Raw genomic sequence first — 17073 nt, 5'->3', positions numbered from 1 at the left:
TTCCTTGAAAGAAAAAAGGTGGGAAGTAAATATAATAATAATTAAATAAATATTTATTTGAGGGAAGTGGAAAATGTCAAAACAGAAATAACGGACTTCAAAAGAATCAAGTGACTGTGCTTGAAGAACAGGAATAAACAAAACAAAGGCAATACCAGGAGAGCTTGCTGTTTCACAATTATTCTACACAGATAGAGATAACAGGAAAAAACAGTAGAAAACTGTGTGGCAGTACAAGACTTTCTGATAGTTTCAAAAGGTAAATTAAGAAGTATCCCTAAAGATAACACAACTTAAACTTTTTGTATGAACAAAGAAACAGTTTTCAACAATTTCATCAAAACTCAAAACCCTTTCATAGCGAGATCCCATTTCTACAGATATGGAAACTAAAATGTGTACTCCGGAATAGAATTAAGCAGCTTAAGTCATTTTTCAAAGCCATGATTTCTATGTATTGATTCTAACTTTAGTGACAAGTAACTTGAGGACTGAAACCTCAACTAAAACCTGAAAGTGGTTCCATAATTACAATTTTTCGTAATTTCAATTCATTTTTTGATGACAATATCTTGACAGCACACAGACATTTTAATGTCATGAATAAGCACACAGTAAAAAGCTGAATATACAGAACAATATTATAGCAAAAACAATGTACTACCAGGAAGAACTTTCACTCTTATTTCAAAAGCCTTAATTTATCATAGGTTTCACTTTCAGTCTGCTTTCTTCTCTGAGGGTAACTGGCTTGAAAAATACACCTTCGAAAAACTGGGGTTTGGGGCCATTTTGTATTTAATGAATACGTATTTTTAACAACCCTCAACAGAGTTACTGCTACATGTAAATATATCTCTCATAACACAGATGGCTGGAATTGTCAACTTTGCCCCCAAAAGGTGATTGGCACCGACAGGGTTGGATGTGTATGCCTTCCTCCTAAGGGAGGTCCATGGCTCAGTGGTACAGTGCATGCTTTGCATGCAGAAGGTCCTAGGTCCAATCACCGGCATCTCCATGTAGGAATGAAAAAAATTCCTGCACTGAAGCCTGGAGAACTGCTTCCAGTCAGTGTCAACAATACCGGGCTAGATGGACCCACAGTCTGACTCAGTATAAGGCAGCTTCCTATGTTCCTAACCCCAAAAAACAAACTTCATGCAGTAAACTCTTTCCATGTGCAGATTGTCTTCACTGAATAGGGGCAAATATATTTTAATAAAACCTATTTAAGTGCTTATTATAGTTTGTTCAAGTTTGTTTTTGAGACAAAAGACAGTTTTACTGAAGACTGCCCACTGAATTACTCTATCAAAATAGGCAATTACCTAGTACTACAGCAATTTCCTCCTTCATGGATCACTGCCTTGTTGTGGCGAAGGGGCTTGTGTAACTCAGTGAAACCATAAGCTATGCCATGCAGGGCCACCCAAGACGGAGAGGTCATGGCAGAGAGTTCTGACAAAATGTGGTCCACTGGAGAAGGAAATGGCAACCCACTCCAGTATTCTTGCCAAGAAAACCCCATGGAACATATCACAAGGCTAAAAGAGATGACGCCGGAAGATGAGCCCCTCAGGTCGGAAGGTGTCCAATATACTACTGGGGAAGAGCAGAGGGAATTTCCAAGTAGCGCCAGAGAGAGTGAAGCGGCTGGGCCAAACCCGAAAGGACACTCAGCTGTGGATGTGTCTGGTGGTGAAAAGAAAATCTGATGCTGTAAAGAACAATATTGTTTAGGAACCTGGAATGTAAGGTCAATTAATCAAGGTAAGCTGGAGGTGGTCAAACATGAGATGGCAAGACTGAACATCGACATCTTGGGAATCAGTGAACTAAAATGGACAAGCATGGGCGAATTTAATTCAGGTGACCATATCTACTACTGTGGGCAAGAATCCCGTAGAAGAAATGGAATAGCACTCATAGTCAACAAAAGGGTGGGAAAAGCAGTACTGGGGTACAATCCTAAAAACGATAGAATGATCTCAGTATGAATCCAAGGCAAACCATTCAACATCACAGTAATTCAAGTCTATGCCTCGACCACTGATGCCGAAGAAGCTGAGGTTGATCGGTTCAATGAAGACCTACAACACCTTCGAGAAATAACACCAAAAAAAGATGTCCTCTTCATCATAGGGGATTGGAATGCTAAAGTAGGAAGTCCAGAAATCACTGGGATAACAGGCAAGCATGGCCTTGGTGTACAAAATGAAGCAGGACAAAGGCTAATAGCGTTTTGCCAAGAGAACATGCTGATCATAGCAAACACTCTTTTCCAACCGCACAAGAAGCGACTCTACACATGGACATCAGCAGATGGTCAATATCGAAATCAGATTGATTATGTACTTTGCAGCCAAAGATGCAGAAGCTCTATACAGTCAGTAAAAACAAGACCTGGAGCTGACTGTGGCTCAGATCATGAGCTGCTTCTTGCAAAATTTCAGCTTAAATTGAAGAACGTAGGGAAAACCACTAAACCATTCAGGTATGATCTAAATCATATCCCTTATGAATATACAGTGGAGGTGAGGAATAGATTTCAGGGATTAGACCTGATAGACAGAGTGCCTGAGGAACTATGGACGGAGGTCCGTAACATTGTTCAGGAGGCAGCAACTCAATCCATCCCAAAGAAAAAGAAATGCAAGAAAGAAAAGTGGCTGTCTGAGGAGGCTTTACATGTAGCTGAGGAAAGAAAGGAAGTGAAAAACAAGGGAGAAAGGGGAAGATATATCCAACTGAATGCAGAGTTCCAGAGAATAGCAAGGAGAGACAAGAAGGCCTTCTTAAATGAACAATGCAAAGAAATCGAAGAAAACAACAGAATGGGAAAGACTAGAGATCTCTTCAAGAAAATCGGAGGTATCAAGGGAACATTTTGTGCAAAGACGGGCATGATAAAGGACAAAGAAGGCAGGGACCTAACAGAAGCAGATGAGATTAAGAAGAGGTGGAAAGAATACACAGAAGAACTATACAGGAAAGATCTGAATGTCCCTGATAGCCATGATAGTGCAGCCACTGAACTTGAGCCGGACATCCTCGAGAGTGAAGTCAAGTGGGCCTTAGGAAGCATTACTAACAACAAAGCTAGCGGAGATGACAGTATTCCAGCTGAGCTATTTAAAATCCTAAAAGATTATGCTGTTCAAATGCTGCACTCAATATGCCAACAAATTTGGAACACTCAACAGTGGCCACAAGACTGGAAAATGGCAGTTTACATTCCAATTCCAAAGAAGGGAAATGCCAAAAAGTGTTCGAACTACCGTACAATTGTGCTCATTTCACATGCCAGCAAGGTGATGCTCAAAATCCTACAAGCTAGGCTTCAGCAGTATGCGAACTGAGAACTACCAGAAGTACAAGCTGGGTTTCGAAGAGGCAGAGGAACTAGAGATCAAATCGCCAACATTCACTGGAGCATGGAGAAAGCAAGAGAATTCCAGAAAAACGTCTATTTCTGCTTCATTCTGCTTCTAAAGCCTTTGATTGTGTGGATCACAACAAATTGTGGCAAATTCGTAAAGCGATGGGAGTGCCAGACCACCTTACCTGTCTCCTGAGAAACCTGTACAAGGCTCAAGAAGCAACAGTAAGAACCAGACACGGAACAACCGATTGGTTCAAAATTGGGAAAGGAGTACAACAAGGCTGCATATTGTCGCCCTGCTTATTTAACTTCTATGCAGAGTACATCATGAGAAACGCCGGGTTGGATGAATCACAGGTCGGAATTAAGATTGCTGGGAGAATTATCAACAACCTCAGATATGCAGATGATACCACCCTAATGGCAGAAAGCGAAGAGGATCTAAAGAGCCTCTTGTTGAGGGTGACAGAGGAGAGTGCAAAAGCTGGTTTGAAACTCAACATTAAAAAAACTAAGATCATGGCATCTGGCCCCATCACTTCCTGGCATATAGAAGGGGAAGAAATGGAAGCAGTGACAGATTTTATTTTCTTGGGCTCCAAGATCACCGCACACGGTGACTGTAGCCATGAAATTAAAAGACGCTTGCTCCTGGGGAGGAAAGCTATGGCAAACCTAGACAGCATAGTAAGAAGCAGAGACATCACCTTGCCGACAAATGTCCGTCTAATCAAAGCTATGGTTTTCCCAGTAGTAACGTATGGCTGTGAGAGCTGGACTATAAGCCAGGCTGAGCGCCGAAGAATTGATGATTTTGAACTGTGGTGCTGGAGAAGACTCTTACGAGTCCCCTGGACTGCAAGGAGGTCAAATCAGTCCATCCTAAAGGAAATCAACCCTGACTGCTCATTGGAAGGACACATACTGAAGCTGAAGCTCAAATATTTTGGCCACCTAATGCGAAGAGAAAACTCTCTGGAAAAGATCCTGATGCTGGGAAAGACTGAAGGCAAAAGGAGAAGGGGACGGCAGAGGATGAGATGGCTAGATAGCATCACTGATGCAATGAATATGGACTTGAGCACGCTCCGGGAGAGAGCGCAGGACAGGAAGGCCTGGCGTGCTATGGTCCATGGGGTCACGAAGAGTTGGACAAGACTGAATGACTGAACAACAACAACAGCACTTTCATTGTTATTAATATGCAATACGATATAAATGAAATGGTTCTCATTCCTCTATTGCATTGTAATACTTAAGCAACTTCTAATTTATATTTTAAAATGTTACAACTTTATATTACACCTCTAGTGTGATATAACTGGTTTTGGCATAACTTATAAAAAAGAAATACTCTTAAAGAAAATCAAATGAACAACACCCACCCACCTACCCAATGCACACCTGTTTTCTAAGAACGTGTAAACTGAGTTTGGAACTTTACATCCCTACAATTGCACCTGATTTTGGAGTATTTCCACACAAAATTTGCAGTGGAAACACAAATAATGAAACACAGGGCTCTGTCTTGGAAATGCAGATTTAACAATAAGAAATGTATCCAGTATTTACATACTTACATAATCTAAAAAAGATATTAATCCTATGAATCAAAATGTATCATACAATTTCATAATTTGTGCCAGACTGCTATGCGTAATACATGACACAAATTAAACTGCATTTTTTCTATACAGAAGACAGACCAAAACTTTAAAGCATCTGTTATGAGTTTTCCCATGGGTGGCCATATTACAAAACTTACATTCATATCCTCCCTTAAAAGTAAATAGATGGTACTAAATGATATCTGTTCTATTTGGATAAGAGCCTGTCAGAGATTAACAGAATGCAAAGACGTATTCAATTTCTTCATCAAAAAATTAAAGGACTTTAAATCTTAATCACAGTACTGAAGATACAAGCTGAAGAGCAAGACTATAACATTGACATTAACAGTTCTGGCATATTTAATTTCTTCTCAAGCTGTTTTATATTTTGATGTTGGCATTGCGCCATGCTTGTGATGTGTTGGCTTATCGATACCACTACTGGTCGTATAGCCCATTCAAACATTTTACTTGAGAATGATTGCCACTGTGTTCAGCAGGCCTTGCTCCCAGCTAGTGGAAACAGAACTGAAGCATTCTCTGGTTGATACAACAGGTCTTAGGCCAGATTCTGATGTAATATTCCATCCCAACAAAACATGGGTTATTGGAACAGGAATACGCTCGAACGCTCCTTCCTATCACCCAAATACAAACAACTGGAATGTTTGTATATTATTTTATACCCCACTCTAGCCTGAAGCTCAGGGCAGATAACAGCAGTTTTGAATTATCTATGTGGGTCCATACCACTTGAATGGCTCACAGTAAAAACTGACCACCTAATATGCTGTCACTTGGGATAAATGTAAATACATCTGAAATGCATATGTCTGGAAACAAACTCCTAGTACTCTAGCAAGCACACAATTTTGTCAATATATTTTCAAACTCAACTATGAGCAAGTCTATCAAAATCTCAATAGTTGAACACTAATACTTATTTCAAATCTTTATTAAGTCTACTTTAAAAGTTGCTTATGATGAGGTAGAGCACCCATAAATCAAGCACATATACAATTATTGAACTAGGGTGCTGAGTTACGATGGCTATGAAGCCAAAACGGGTCTACTGAGAAACAAAAGGGAGGTATCAGCATGTTCAGGGAAACTTCAAGGTTTGCATAAGCCCCCCCAAAATTAAGGAAAAGATACAAAGGGGGAAGCCCCACCTTAACCCAAAGAGCACAAGGACTGAGCATGCTCAGTGACCACAGAATGCTGACTGTCTGAAGGGGAAATGGGACGGAATGGAGTATCCTGTAAGAAAGCATGGCTGGCTGAAATACTTCATACGGCAACATTTTGTTGCATGTCCCAGTTGTGTTGTGTTTTTTACTCTGATAATACTCTACACTATGAGTCCCATTTTTTGGTAGAAAGGCAAGGTACAAATCAAATCAATAAATATAATGAAAGCAAGAATCAGATGGGTTGCAAACCATTTGAAATACTCTCCAAGCAGCTAGCTAAAACAGAATGTTATTCCCTTAGAATACATGACTTGCTTGTACTTTCACTCCCTCTTTCTGAAACCAGATTACTGGGGCTAAAAAGAAAGAAACAAATTGTTTATGTCGTCCAAAAACTGGTAGCAGAGCACTGAGAATACCAAGAATGCTATCTGTTGGAACCCTTATGGTCAATAATGCATTATCTGATAGCCAAAGAAGCTTTAAATCATATTCTTGTTGCCACTTATACCGCAACTTAATCCTATGGTCCTCCTAAAATATCTGCACGGTACCACAGCCTGGTTGGCACAGCATCACTTCCAGGCCCACCATGAAAATCAGTATCCATGTATCACCACTTCCAAGCCTGCAGAACGGGTACTCACTTAAAACATGACTCTAGCACTGTTGCACCAATGTTACAATTGAGTTCTTAATGTACCACAGGAATTGTTGCAGGATTATAGCCCTTAGTTATAAATGCTCAGTGCATCTGACAAGCTGAGAAGCTAAAACAGGGATTATACAAATGAGGACTTTTTCAGGATAAACAACACTAGTATGAAAATGGCCCTTAAAACCATTGAGGGAAATTCAATCTATCTGAAATTAGATGAACATGATTTGAATAATTTGAGGAATAAATTATGGACCCAGAACTGTCACTTGAGGCACAGGTGAACTCAGTGGCACGGAGCACTTTTTATCAGCTTAGGCTGGTATACCAACTATGCCCTTATCTGGACAGAGATAGCCTAGCTACAGTTATCCATGCTCTGATAACTTCTCGTCTGGATTACTGCAATGCGTTATACGTGGGGCTGCCTTTGAAAACGGTCCGGAAACTTCAGCTGGTCCAAAATAGGGCAGCAAGATTGATAACAGGGACTGGCCTGCGAGCTCATATTACGCCAGTACTTTTCCAGCTGCACTGGCTGCCAGTCCATTTCCGGGCCCGATTCAAAGTGCTGGTAGTAACATTTAAAGCCCTGAACGGCACGGGGCCAGGTTATCTGAAGGATCGCCTCCTCCCATATGTGCCTGCCTGGACCTTAAGGTCATCGTCAGCGGCCCTTCTCTGTGAGCCCCTGCCAAAGGAAGTGAGGCGGGTGGCTACTAGGAGGAGGGCTTTTTCTGTTGTGGCACCCCGGCTCTGGAATGAGCTCCCTAGTGAGGTTCGCCTGGCGCCTACATTGTACTCCTTTCGGCGCCAGGTGAAGACCTTTTTATTTTCCCAGGCATTTTAGCTTTCTAAATTTTTATCTTTGCTGTTTTAAATCTGTATTTTAAACTCCTGTACTGCTGCTAGGTTTTATTGTGGTTGTATTGTGGTTTTAATGTTCTATATATTTTAAATTGTTTTACTCTGTGCTGTTTGGTTTTAATTTTTGTGACCTGCCCAGAGAGCTTTGGCTATTGGGCAGTATAGAAATGAAATGAAATAAATAAATAAATAAATAAATAAGTTTAAGATCCTTCTTTGAGGCAAAGAGATCGCCTTTGTGGGTTTTTCCAGAAATAATACTTCATATTTATATAGCACAGCCTTCCTCAACCTGATGCCCCTGCCAAAGAGGTGAGGTGGGTGGCTACTAGGAGGAGGGCCTTTTCTGCTGTGGCACGCCAGCTGTGGAATGAGCTCCCTAGTGAGGTTCGCCTGCCACCTACATTGTATTCCTTCCGGCGCCAGGTGAAGACCTTTTTATTGTCCCAGGCATTTTAGCTTTCTAGACTTTTAGCTTTGCTGTTTTAAATCTGTATTTTAAATCTCTGCGTTGCTGCTAGGTTTTATTCTGGTTGTATTATTATCCTGTGGTTTTAATGTTTTATATATTTATATTGTTTTATTGTATGCTCTTTGGTTTTAATTTTTGTGAACCACCCAGAGAGCTTCAGCTATTGGGTGGTATAGAAATAAATAAATAAATATTGAATAAAGAGTACATTTATAACAAAAAGGAAGAAACTAAGGTAGAAATGTAGGCAAGGAAATCAGACTGTGAGCACATTACTTCTGAATCATTTCAAATACTATATTTGAAACTAAATCAGCCATCTTAATTGGTATTCAACTTCACCATCCTCTAAATAGGCTTGCTGAACAATACCATAGCAGTCTAAGCAAACATTTCAGTTATCTTCTTCCTAGAATTCAGTCTTGCAAATCACTATTATCAGAGTTTAAAGGTACAATTATACATTCAGTTGCTCACTAATGTCAAGAAATAATTTCCACTAGACAAGGAAACAAGCGTTAACACTTCTACTCAGTGATGGCACTGCTAGCCTTAGGACGGAAAGAACAATGTGGCACTGTTTCCAGCTTGTGATAGATGAATACAATGGTACCTCTTGGCGTATTAATGCTATGTGCACACCTGCAATAGCACCACAGGACTCATTCCTCAATACAGGAGCATCAAGACACTCTTGCAAGTATCGCGGTTCAATTTATCTGCAAGGCTAATCTGCACTAGATTTGTATACCAATCCTTCAAACTCTAAAGAGGATAAGGACTCCATCCTCTTTACCCTGTATTGTGACCACATTTCCATGCTCATTTAGTAAACCTTTAGTCTGTATATTTCCTGGTTACACTTCACAAATGCAGATTTCTACATCCTGAGAACCTGAGTTTCCTTTACCAAGGGCAAGATTCTAGTCTTAAATTTACAAAAATAGGCTTGAAACTGTATAGACAATTCTTACAGAGATCTCAGAAGCTATGGAAGAACAGTTTAACAAGACTTCTGGTGTGGGAGAATGGCTTCAATGTCATCCATATCTCTTTCCCCCTCTGCTTACCAACCAAAATTAAGCAAACTTCACAAATCTAAAGAAGTCCATAGAAGTTATATTTTTAAGATTCATGTATGTGAGGGTTCAGCCTTTTCAAGGCACAGAATTAAGTTGCTTGGATGCAAAACTCTGGTATTTTGCTTTAGCTCAAAACCGTCCCACCTCTATTGATATAGGATTGATAGTCATTGTAGACAAGGGCAATGGCTATACATACAATAAATTGCAGATGTCAGCCTGGTGAAAATTTCCCTGAAGGCTTCAGATCCCAATTTCTGCACTGAATGTTGATCACTAATCCTTAAAAACATGGTGCTTTTCTTAAAACCTGGCATTATACTTTATCTTCTTGGTTTCGCAAAACCAAAAGGGCCTGGGAGGGCCTCCAAGAGTTCATTGTTTTTAGTGCAATTTTTAGATACCTGTATCTTTTAATTCAGTTTATAAACTGGATGAATGAAGTGGTACCACAAGAATGCTTACCAACATTATCACTAAGCTAAGAAACGAGTACATATTATCTGATTTCACATGTTTTAAAATATGGGGCTTGCATCGAGGAATATGGCAAACTTTCCAGCTCTGTCAGAGGCTGGCACTTCCACGTGTAATGCCAGCTCCTGCACCAACTCTTGTGTTTTTCCATTTGCTCCCAAGGAAAAATTATTAACATTTACTCCGGGGAGACATAATTCCTGGTGGAATCTGTTGACTCCTTCAAATTTTAATGCGCTCTCTCACGTATGCTATGATTTTCTTCTCCCTCTTTTGGAGTTAGGCGAAGTACTTATTCCTGGCCTTTGAATGACTGAAGGCAGGTCACCAAGCAAGCGTCTAAAAACGGCTCAGAAGCCAAGAGGAGGCAAAACGCTCCGCCTTTATTGTTAACAACCAGATTACATAACGACAACTCTCAAGGATTTCCCGGCGCTTCACAGTCACAACGTCGCGTCCTCCGCGTCAGTTCATGGGCAAAAAGGGGGCTTATTCGGAAAGACGGAAAGGCAGCTGCGAGACACGTCGGGGGGTTGGGGGGGAAAAGGGTCTTCCCTCAAGCCTCGCCTCGCCTCGCCTCGCCGCTGGACGCGGGCAACAGGCAAGGGAGCCCGAGCCGCACTCGAGGAAGCGACGGGGGGGGGGGGGAGCCACAGCGGCTGTTTAACTCCGCGCGCGCTGCCTCTTCGCGTCTATCGGAATGCTCCTGAAAATGGCCCCTTTAAATACCGCCCTCCCCAAGCTCGCTTCGCCTCGCGCTACAAACAGCTGTTGCCCTTTTCTCTCCCCCCCGCCTCCTCCTCCTCCTCCTCCACCTACTCCACCCCCTGAGGCGCGCGACACCTCCCCTTCCACGGCGCGCGCGCGCCGCCGCCGCCTCCACCGCCTCCTCCTACAAAAGCAACGGCCACTCGGCGGCTGTTCCAGAAATTTCCTCACTCCCCCTCCCCTTCCTTCCTCGCGCCTGCCTGCCGACGCCCCTAACCCCCCTCCGGGTAGGTTACGGTGCGGATACCCCCACCCCGCTATTCCGTGTGGCGGGCTCGCCTCCCCCCACTCTGCCCCACATCCCCGGGTCTGTTTGCGCGGCTGAGCCAAGACGGCCAACAGCGGCGGCGGGCGCGCCGTGATGGATGGCTGGCTGGCTAGGAGCAGGTTTGAGTGACAGCGCTTACCTGGGTGCCAATCTTCGTCACACTGACAAGCGGCTGCAGCAATCGGGACCCGCACCGCCGCGACGCGCGTCACCACGCACACACAGCCTCGTCCAATCGCGCGACGCGCCGGGCTAGACGACACCGCGCTTCACGAGACGTCTCATCAATATTCAGCGAGGGAGCGGGGCACGTCGTGTTTTTAGATACGCCCACCTCGACGCACGCTTTGGTGAAGGGGCGGGGCGCCCCGCCCCTCCGGGCCTCCGCGCGCGGCCGCTTCAGACCTATGAATACTCATAAGGTGGGCGGGGGGCGCCACGCCCCTCTTTCGGGCGCCCTTGCCCGCCTCCCTTAGTTCCCTGTAGCGGGACTCGGAGGTGAGAGCCGTTCCCCTGGTAGCGGTGTGCGTGGGTGGGGCGGCGCTGCAGCCCGGCTCCGGTCCTTGCGGTCATGTAGCCAGGCCGAAGCCGCGGGTGACGTCACGTAGTCTCGCTGATGGCGGGCAGCTGCCTTTGGCGGGGCGCGAGATGGCCGGGGCGATCCCGGCGGGCAGGGATGTAATATGCAATCCGCGGAGTGCCGGGGGAGCGGCGGCTGATCTCTCTTGTTCAAAACTTTAATGACTGAGGAGCTCTTCGGCGCAAACCATGTCTGTCCTGTACTTATTTTTTAATGAATGAGCCTCCTTGAGATTGAATGAGATCCATGCCAGTGTCGGTGTTTTGGTCTGAGGAAAAAGGAGAAGCAAAACAGGCACATATCTCGAAATCTTCATCTCCTCTTCGTGGAGCGATCAGTAGCGTTACCTTATTTGCTGTGTTTTGAGTTGCGCCTTTGCCCTTCAGCCAGTGTATGTTTACTCGACACGCATGCAAAGGATTACAGCCCGTATCTTCTGAGATTACTCATTGTCCTTTAAATCATGGTTAGAAAAAGGATAGCTAACTAGGGGTACCCAGCACATAAATGTTACAGGTACTTTAAAAACACGATTCTGTTAGTAACAGCAACAGTATAGCACTGTTGTAGTATGCACAAAGCTTGTTTTGCCAGATACGTGAATTGAACAAAGGTGGTGGATATCTATAACTTAACTCCCTATCCACAAATTCTAGGATGGGTTTTCTATGTTTATACTGGAGGAGGGCATCATAAGAAAATGAAGATCAGGAAAAAAAACCCAACTGTGGCTAAACTTCTAATGTGGCTAAACTTCCAAGTGCTTATCAGTCAACTTAATATCTTCTCACCGACTGACCAGCCTGCTGGGAGCAGACAGCTTGTTGACAAATTGGGTAGGATAGTGTTTGCAAGCATTCCCAAAGAGCTATAGACTTCTAAAAATGAAATCAACAGCGACCTGCAATAATCATTTTATTTTTTACTTAATATAATTGTATCCCATGTTTTAAAAATTTCTAAAGAAAGCTTACCAAATCCCCATCCGTCTTTCACTGGGCCTGAAGTAAAAAAAAGAAAGAAAAAAGATGAGAATAAAAGATAATGCAAACTATTTACATCATTCGTGTTGTATTTTGTATTCCTGCCCTTTTTAGATATTGCTTTATTATCCACTGAACTAGAACTTGTGTGAATACTTTCTTAATCTTCTGTGTCCATCTGATGGAGTACCTGTTGCCTGCGAAAGCTCATTCCCAATAAACTAGTTCATTTCTAAGATGCTGCAATAGTTTTTATGTTCACAGAAGTGTGTAACCTACAAAGATCTGGAAAAAGTGAAGAGGGAACTGGACAACACCCCGTGACAAATACTAATTTTAAAACTATAACTCCTACACTACAGGGTTGCACCATATTATTCTTGGTGCCACTCTTTATCTCCAGTCAGCATGATCAACAGTTGAGCTTACAGTGAGCCTTCAGGGATGAATGGGTTAAAAGTACAAATTAATTACCACCACCACCTTTTTTTTTTTTTTTACTTTCAGGATGGCTGGAGTTTCATTAAATACAATACAACTGTCATGGAGCTAAAGGTGTGGCCTGCAGAAAAGATCATTTTGGAAAAAAAAATCTGATTACAAATCTTGTGTGTTAGGCCTTAAGAATTGCTTCATCATATACATAAACTAATACTAAACATTTTACTACTTGGTTTAGAATGAGCCAAGTGACCAGTTCTAGTGAGTCTAGCAGAACTCATGTTCACACCTACCCAAATGGCAAAAGCCACTTAAAAGGTACATATTAGAAGAGGCAGAATTGTAATAATTTTACACAAATGGACAGAGATTTGTTTAGTAACTTACAGTGCAATCACATGCATGTTTACTTCCAAGTAAGTCCCACTGTGTTCAAGGGGCCTACTCCCAGAAAAATGTGCATTGCAGCCTTGGTGTTAGATAAGTAACTTTAAATGTGTAGGGATATATGAGAAACTGTTGTTCACCTAACCACATTGTTGTGCTAAGGCAAACAGTGGCTGTGATTGGATGGTTCTTTGAACTCTAGGAAAAATTCAATAGGGCAATCAGCAGCCAGCTCCTGAGAAAACTTGAGAAACTCCATATTCAAAAGCATGTTCTCTGATTTATGTGATGACATAATGTAGGAACCAATAAATAATTTTTCTATATGTAATTCATCTAACCTAAAATATCAGAGCAGGTAGCATGTTTAGCAGAGACAAAAAATAAGGGCATGAAGTAAAACAGCCAATTTTAAAATAACTCGCTATTGGCTTAACTCCCAGTCACCAAATGCCAGTCCAAATGAAAAAGGGCTGGCATTGCCTCTGGTAAATGCTTGGGCTTTTGGCGAATCTCCAGAGGAAAGAAGATCAGAGGCAGTTGCTGCGATTGCCTCTCCAGGTGCCCTTGACCTTCATAGGTTTTGTACAGCTGGTATTGCAATAAATGTTAGTAAATCTTAGTGGTCAAAATGCGGAAGAGAGGAAATAAAAGCAAGAGAGATACATAAGAGTTTCCACTCAGTTAACAGTTGCAAAATTTCCCATAATTAAAGTACTACGTGCTGTTTTAAAACTGTTGTAAGCCTCCCCGAACCAATGAGGTAGGTGGGGTATAAATATAAATAAATAAGCAATAGTAAGATGTTCCCCCTTTGTCTCTTTCAGCTATCCCCATATTTAATTTTTATCTGAAAGTAAGTTTTATAGCATTACTTCACAAATGGTGGTGCAGTAAACCAATGTCATCTCGATCATAACAATTAGAGGCTGGATTCAAGAGTACCCCTTATGCACGAAGGATACCATCCGCAGAAAAATAACTTTTATAGCTTACATTAGAATGCTGTGTGTGATAGCTAAACTAATTCCAAATACACTTACACTAGAGCTTGAACCTCTTGAACAAACAAAAGCACAAGAAGTGCTATAGAATCTACCCATGACAGCACTGTGTGAACACTCCTGCTAGAAATTGCACAAGCATCTGTTGAACACTGCTCGTAGCCGCTTTCCTTCCTTGCAAGCTTTGGATCCAGCTCTATATTACTAAATGTAGCCTTAATACACAACAAATTGATTACCTTCCTATGTACTAAGTCTGAGGTACTGGTAATTGCTGGAAATGGTGCAAACTATTCCTCAGTTTTCCCTATTACTATTTCCTACTGTGAATTTTGATGGTATTTAAAGACAGTGCGCCAACCTTCTTGCTACCATTCCATCAATACAATATCGGGACTGCAAGAGTCACTTTTTAAATTGGGCCAGATGAAGGCTGGTAGGAGACTTATGGTAAGGATAAATTGTAGGTCCTCTTGACATGCAATACTCTTCCTCCTTTGCAGTAGAGAGTTATTGTGGAATACTGATACTAGATAAAGGATCTTTATTCTGGGGTTTCCTGCTTCACGCTACTACTAATGTAGCCATGGCACCTTTATTAGCTGTTTTACATGCCACCTGTTTTTCTTTCTTAAGCACATCAGTTCACTGAAAAACACTCAAGTGAAATACATCAGGGGCCCCCAGTGCAGCACCCACAGGGGCCTCCAATGGCACTGACAAAGCTCTCCACTTCCTGCCCTCTTCAAAACAGTTTTTTTAAATAAAACCCTTGGAAAATACTAGTCTTTTTTCTCTCTGTTTCTAGCCTTGCTCTTTCTCTCCCCTCTACCCTTTTGCCTTGCTATTTCCCTCTCTTGCTATTTCTCTCCCACTCCCACCTCTTTAGCTCATTTTTGACTAGCCAGGCCTCCGTGGCAGCCATTAGGTGACAAGCCACATTGGGGGAGTCATTTTGTGGTGGTGCCCACAGCAGTTTCTCAAATTCCCAAATGTGCCCACAGGTCCAAAAAGGTTGGGGCCCCCTGAAATACATTTATGGTTAAGAACTTAAGAGCCACTTGGAATTAGACCAAAGGCCTATCTAGTCCAGTATTCTGTTCACATAGTAGCCAACCAGCTGCCTGAGGGAGGTATACAAGTAGGACATGAGTCAAATAGCACCCTCTTGTTTGTGTTCCCCAGCAACTGGTATTCAGAGGAATACTGTCTCTGATACTGGAGGTAATATACTGCTGTCATTAGTAGCCACTGATAGCCTTATCTTCCATGAATTTGTCTAACCCCCATTTAAAGCCATCCAAGATGGTGGCCCTCATTACATCTTGCAGTGGTGAACTGCATAGTGTAACTATGTGCTGTGTTGAAAAGTCCTTTTATCTGCCCCGAACCTCCCACTATTTAGCTTGATGCGGTGATCCTGGGTTGTAGTATTATAGGAGAGGAATAAAAATGTAGCCGTGTCCACACCATGCATTTGTACACTTATATCATGTCTCTCACTACTTGCCTTTTTTCTAAGTTAAACAGTCCCAGCCATTTTAACCTTGCCCCATAGAGGAGTTGCTGGCCTTTGCTGCACCTTTTCCAACTCTACAATGTCCTTTTTGAGGTGCGGTGGCCAGAACTGTCCATTAATTCAATATTTAGCTCTTATGAATGCTGTGCTATTGCTTTACTTAATGTTGCCAGGAGTATTTTCTAGATAAAGGAACAGTCAGAAGCTTTTGTAGGGGGCCCTAAAGGCAGAAGAAAGTGGTCCCCTGCACAGCTGCCCTGGTATGCTGTACAAAGCACTTTAATCTAGCCCCTTAAATTGTCTAAATTGAGGGTCATTTGAGCAATCTTTTTTGCAGGCTTCCTGATTACAAAAGAACTTTCTCCTGTACCATGTGAACTTCCTTTCTTCTGGTTCCTTTGATCTTCTCCAGGGCTGAAGACAAGAATGAGCACTTCCAGATGAAGAGTGGTCTCCCCCCCCCCCCGTTACATTTAGGGTAGCTTGAACATCATTCCTGGATTGCGGGAAGAAAGCTCACTGTGGCACAAGGCATTGCATCCACCACAACTATTGGCAGAATGGCTTTGCTTCTACATTGAAGTAAACCTGTGCTTCAATATCATCCAATTCTACCATCATTGCTACATATCAAATATACTGAGGTGGATCTGCCAAAAATGTTTTTAAATCCCAAGACAAGGAAACTGACAAAGATTCATTTTTCATATGGACACCATTTATTTATTTTAAACGGCAGTTGTGAGTGTGATAGTAATTAGTTATCCTGACATGTTGAGTGGAGAATTCTTGGGAATCTAGTGGTCGCATGATGCTTATGGCAGGCCTTTGTACAAACTTCCACTGCAATTGGTTTCTTTCCTGGAATATTGGCCACAAAAAGGGTGGCTGCTGAACTGTGTTTTCCTCTATACTCAATTACTCAGTTAAACTGTTAAATAACAAGAAAGACATGCACGTAAGCTGTTGCTGCAGCACTGGTAAGGTGTATACTAATATTTGCGGGCTGTTAAGTCTTTATATGGCATAGAAATACACGCATAAAATGTGCTTGACTTTTCCTTTCAAATTAATGGGGCAATGAATGATTACAAACATGATTTAAATTGAACTGAAGCTCGAAGAAAAGGGCTTTTCCAAGTTTGTAAACAGGACAGGCTCTTTTGTTGTCTAGAAAACGTAACCATTTTGCTTCATTTGCCATAATTCTTTTCTGGGTGAAATAATTCATATTATGAGGTTATGGATCAAGGAGACAAGCTTAGCCCCACTATAAGTTTTTCCCCCAAAAAACTTTAATATTTGGTAATGAATCACAAAATAGAACAATGCTGTTGGAACATGTGGCTGTAGAGAGGATTTCACATCTGGATCCAGGT

The 17073-nt window shown here is 42.2% G+C and overlaps 1 protein-coding gene across 4 annotated transcripts in view; it reads right to left on the bottom strand.

The window, feature by feature from the left end:
• Positions 1 to 10980, bottom strand: part of PKNOX1 (PBX/knotted 1 homeobox 1) — a 42378-nt gene extending 31398 nt beyond the window's left edge. For all 4 annotated transcript variants that reach the window (XM_084843829.1, XM_084843827.1, XM_084843830.1 and 1 more), the window contains exon 1: positions 10920 to 10980. The gene's annotated coding sequence lies outside the window, so the exon portion shown is untranslated. The remainder of the gene's footprint in view (positions 1 to 10919) is intronic.
• Between the last annotated feature and the right edge of the window lie 6093 nt (positions 10981 to 17073).

Source organism: Heloderma suspectum, chromosome 3 (genome assembly GCF_057233095.1).
Source record: "Heloderma suspectum isolate Gila_16-S chromosome 3, 16-S_ref, whole genome shotgun sequence".
NCBI lineage: Eukaryota > Metazoa > Chordata > Lepidosauria > Squamata > Helodermatidae > Heloderma > Heloderma suspectum.
The sequence above is the reverse complement of the archived record's forward strand: the minus strand, read 5'-3'. Positions and strand labels throughout refer to the sequence as shown.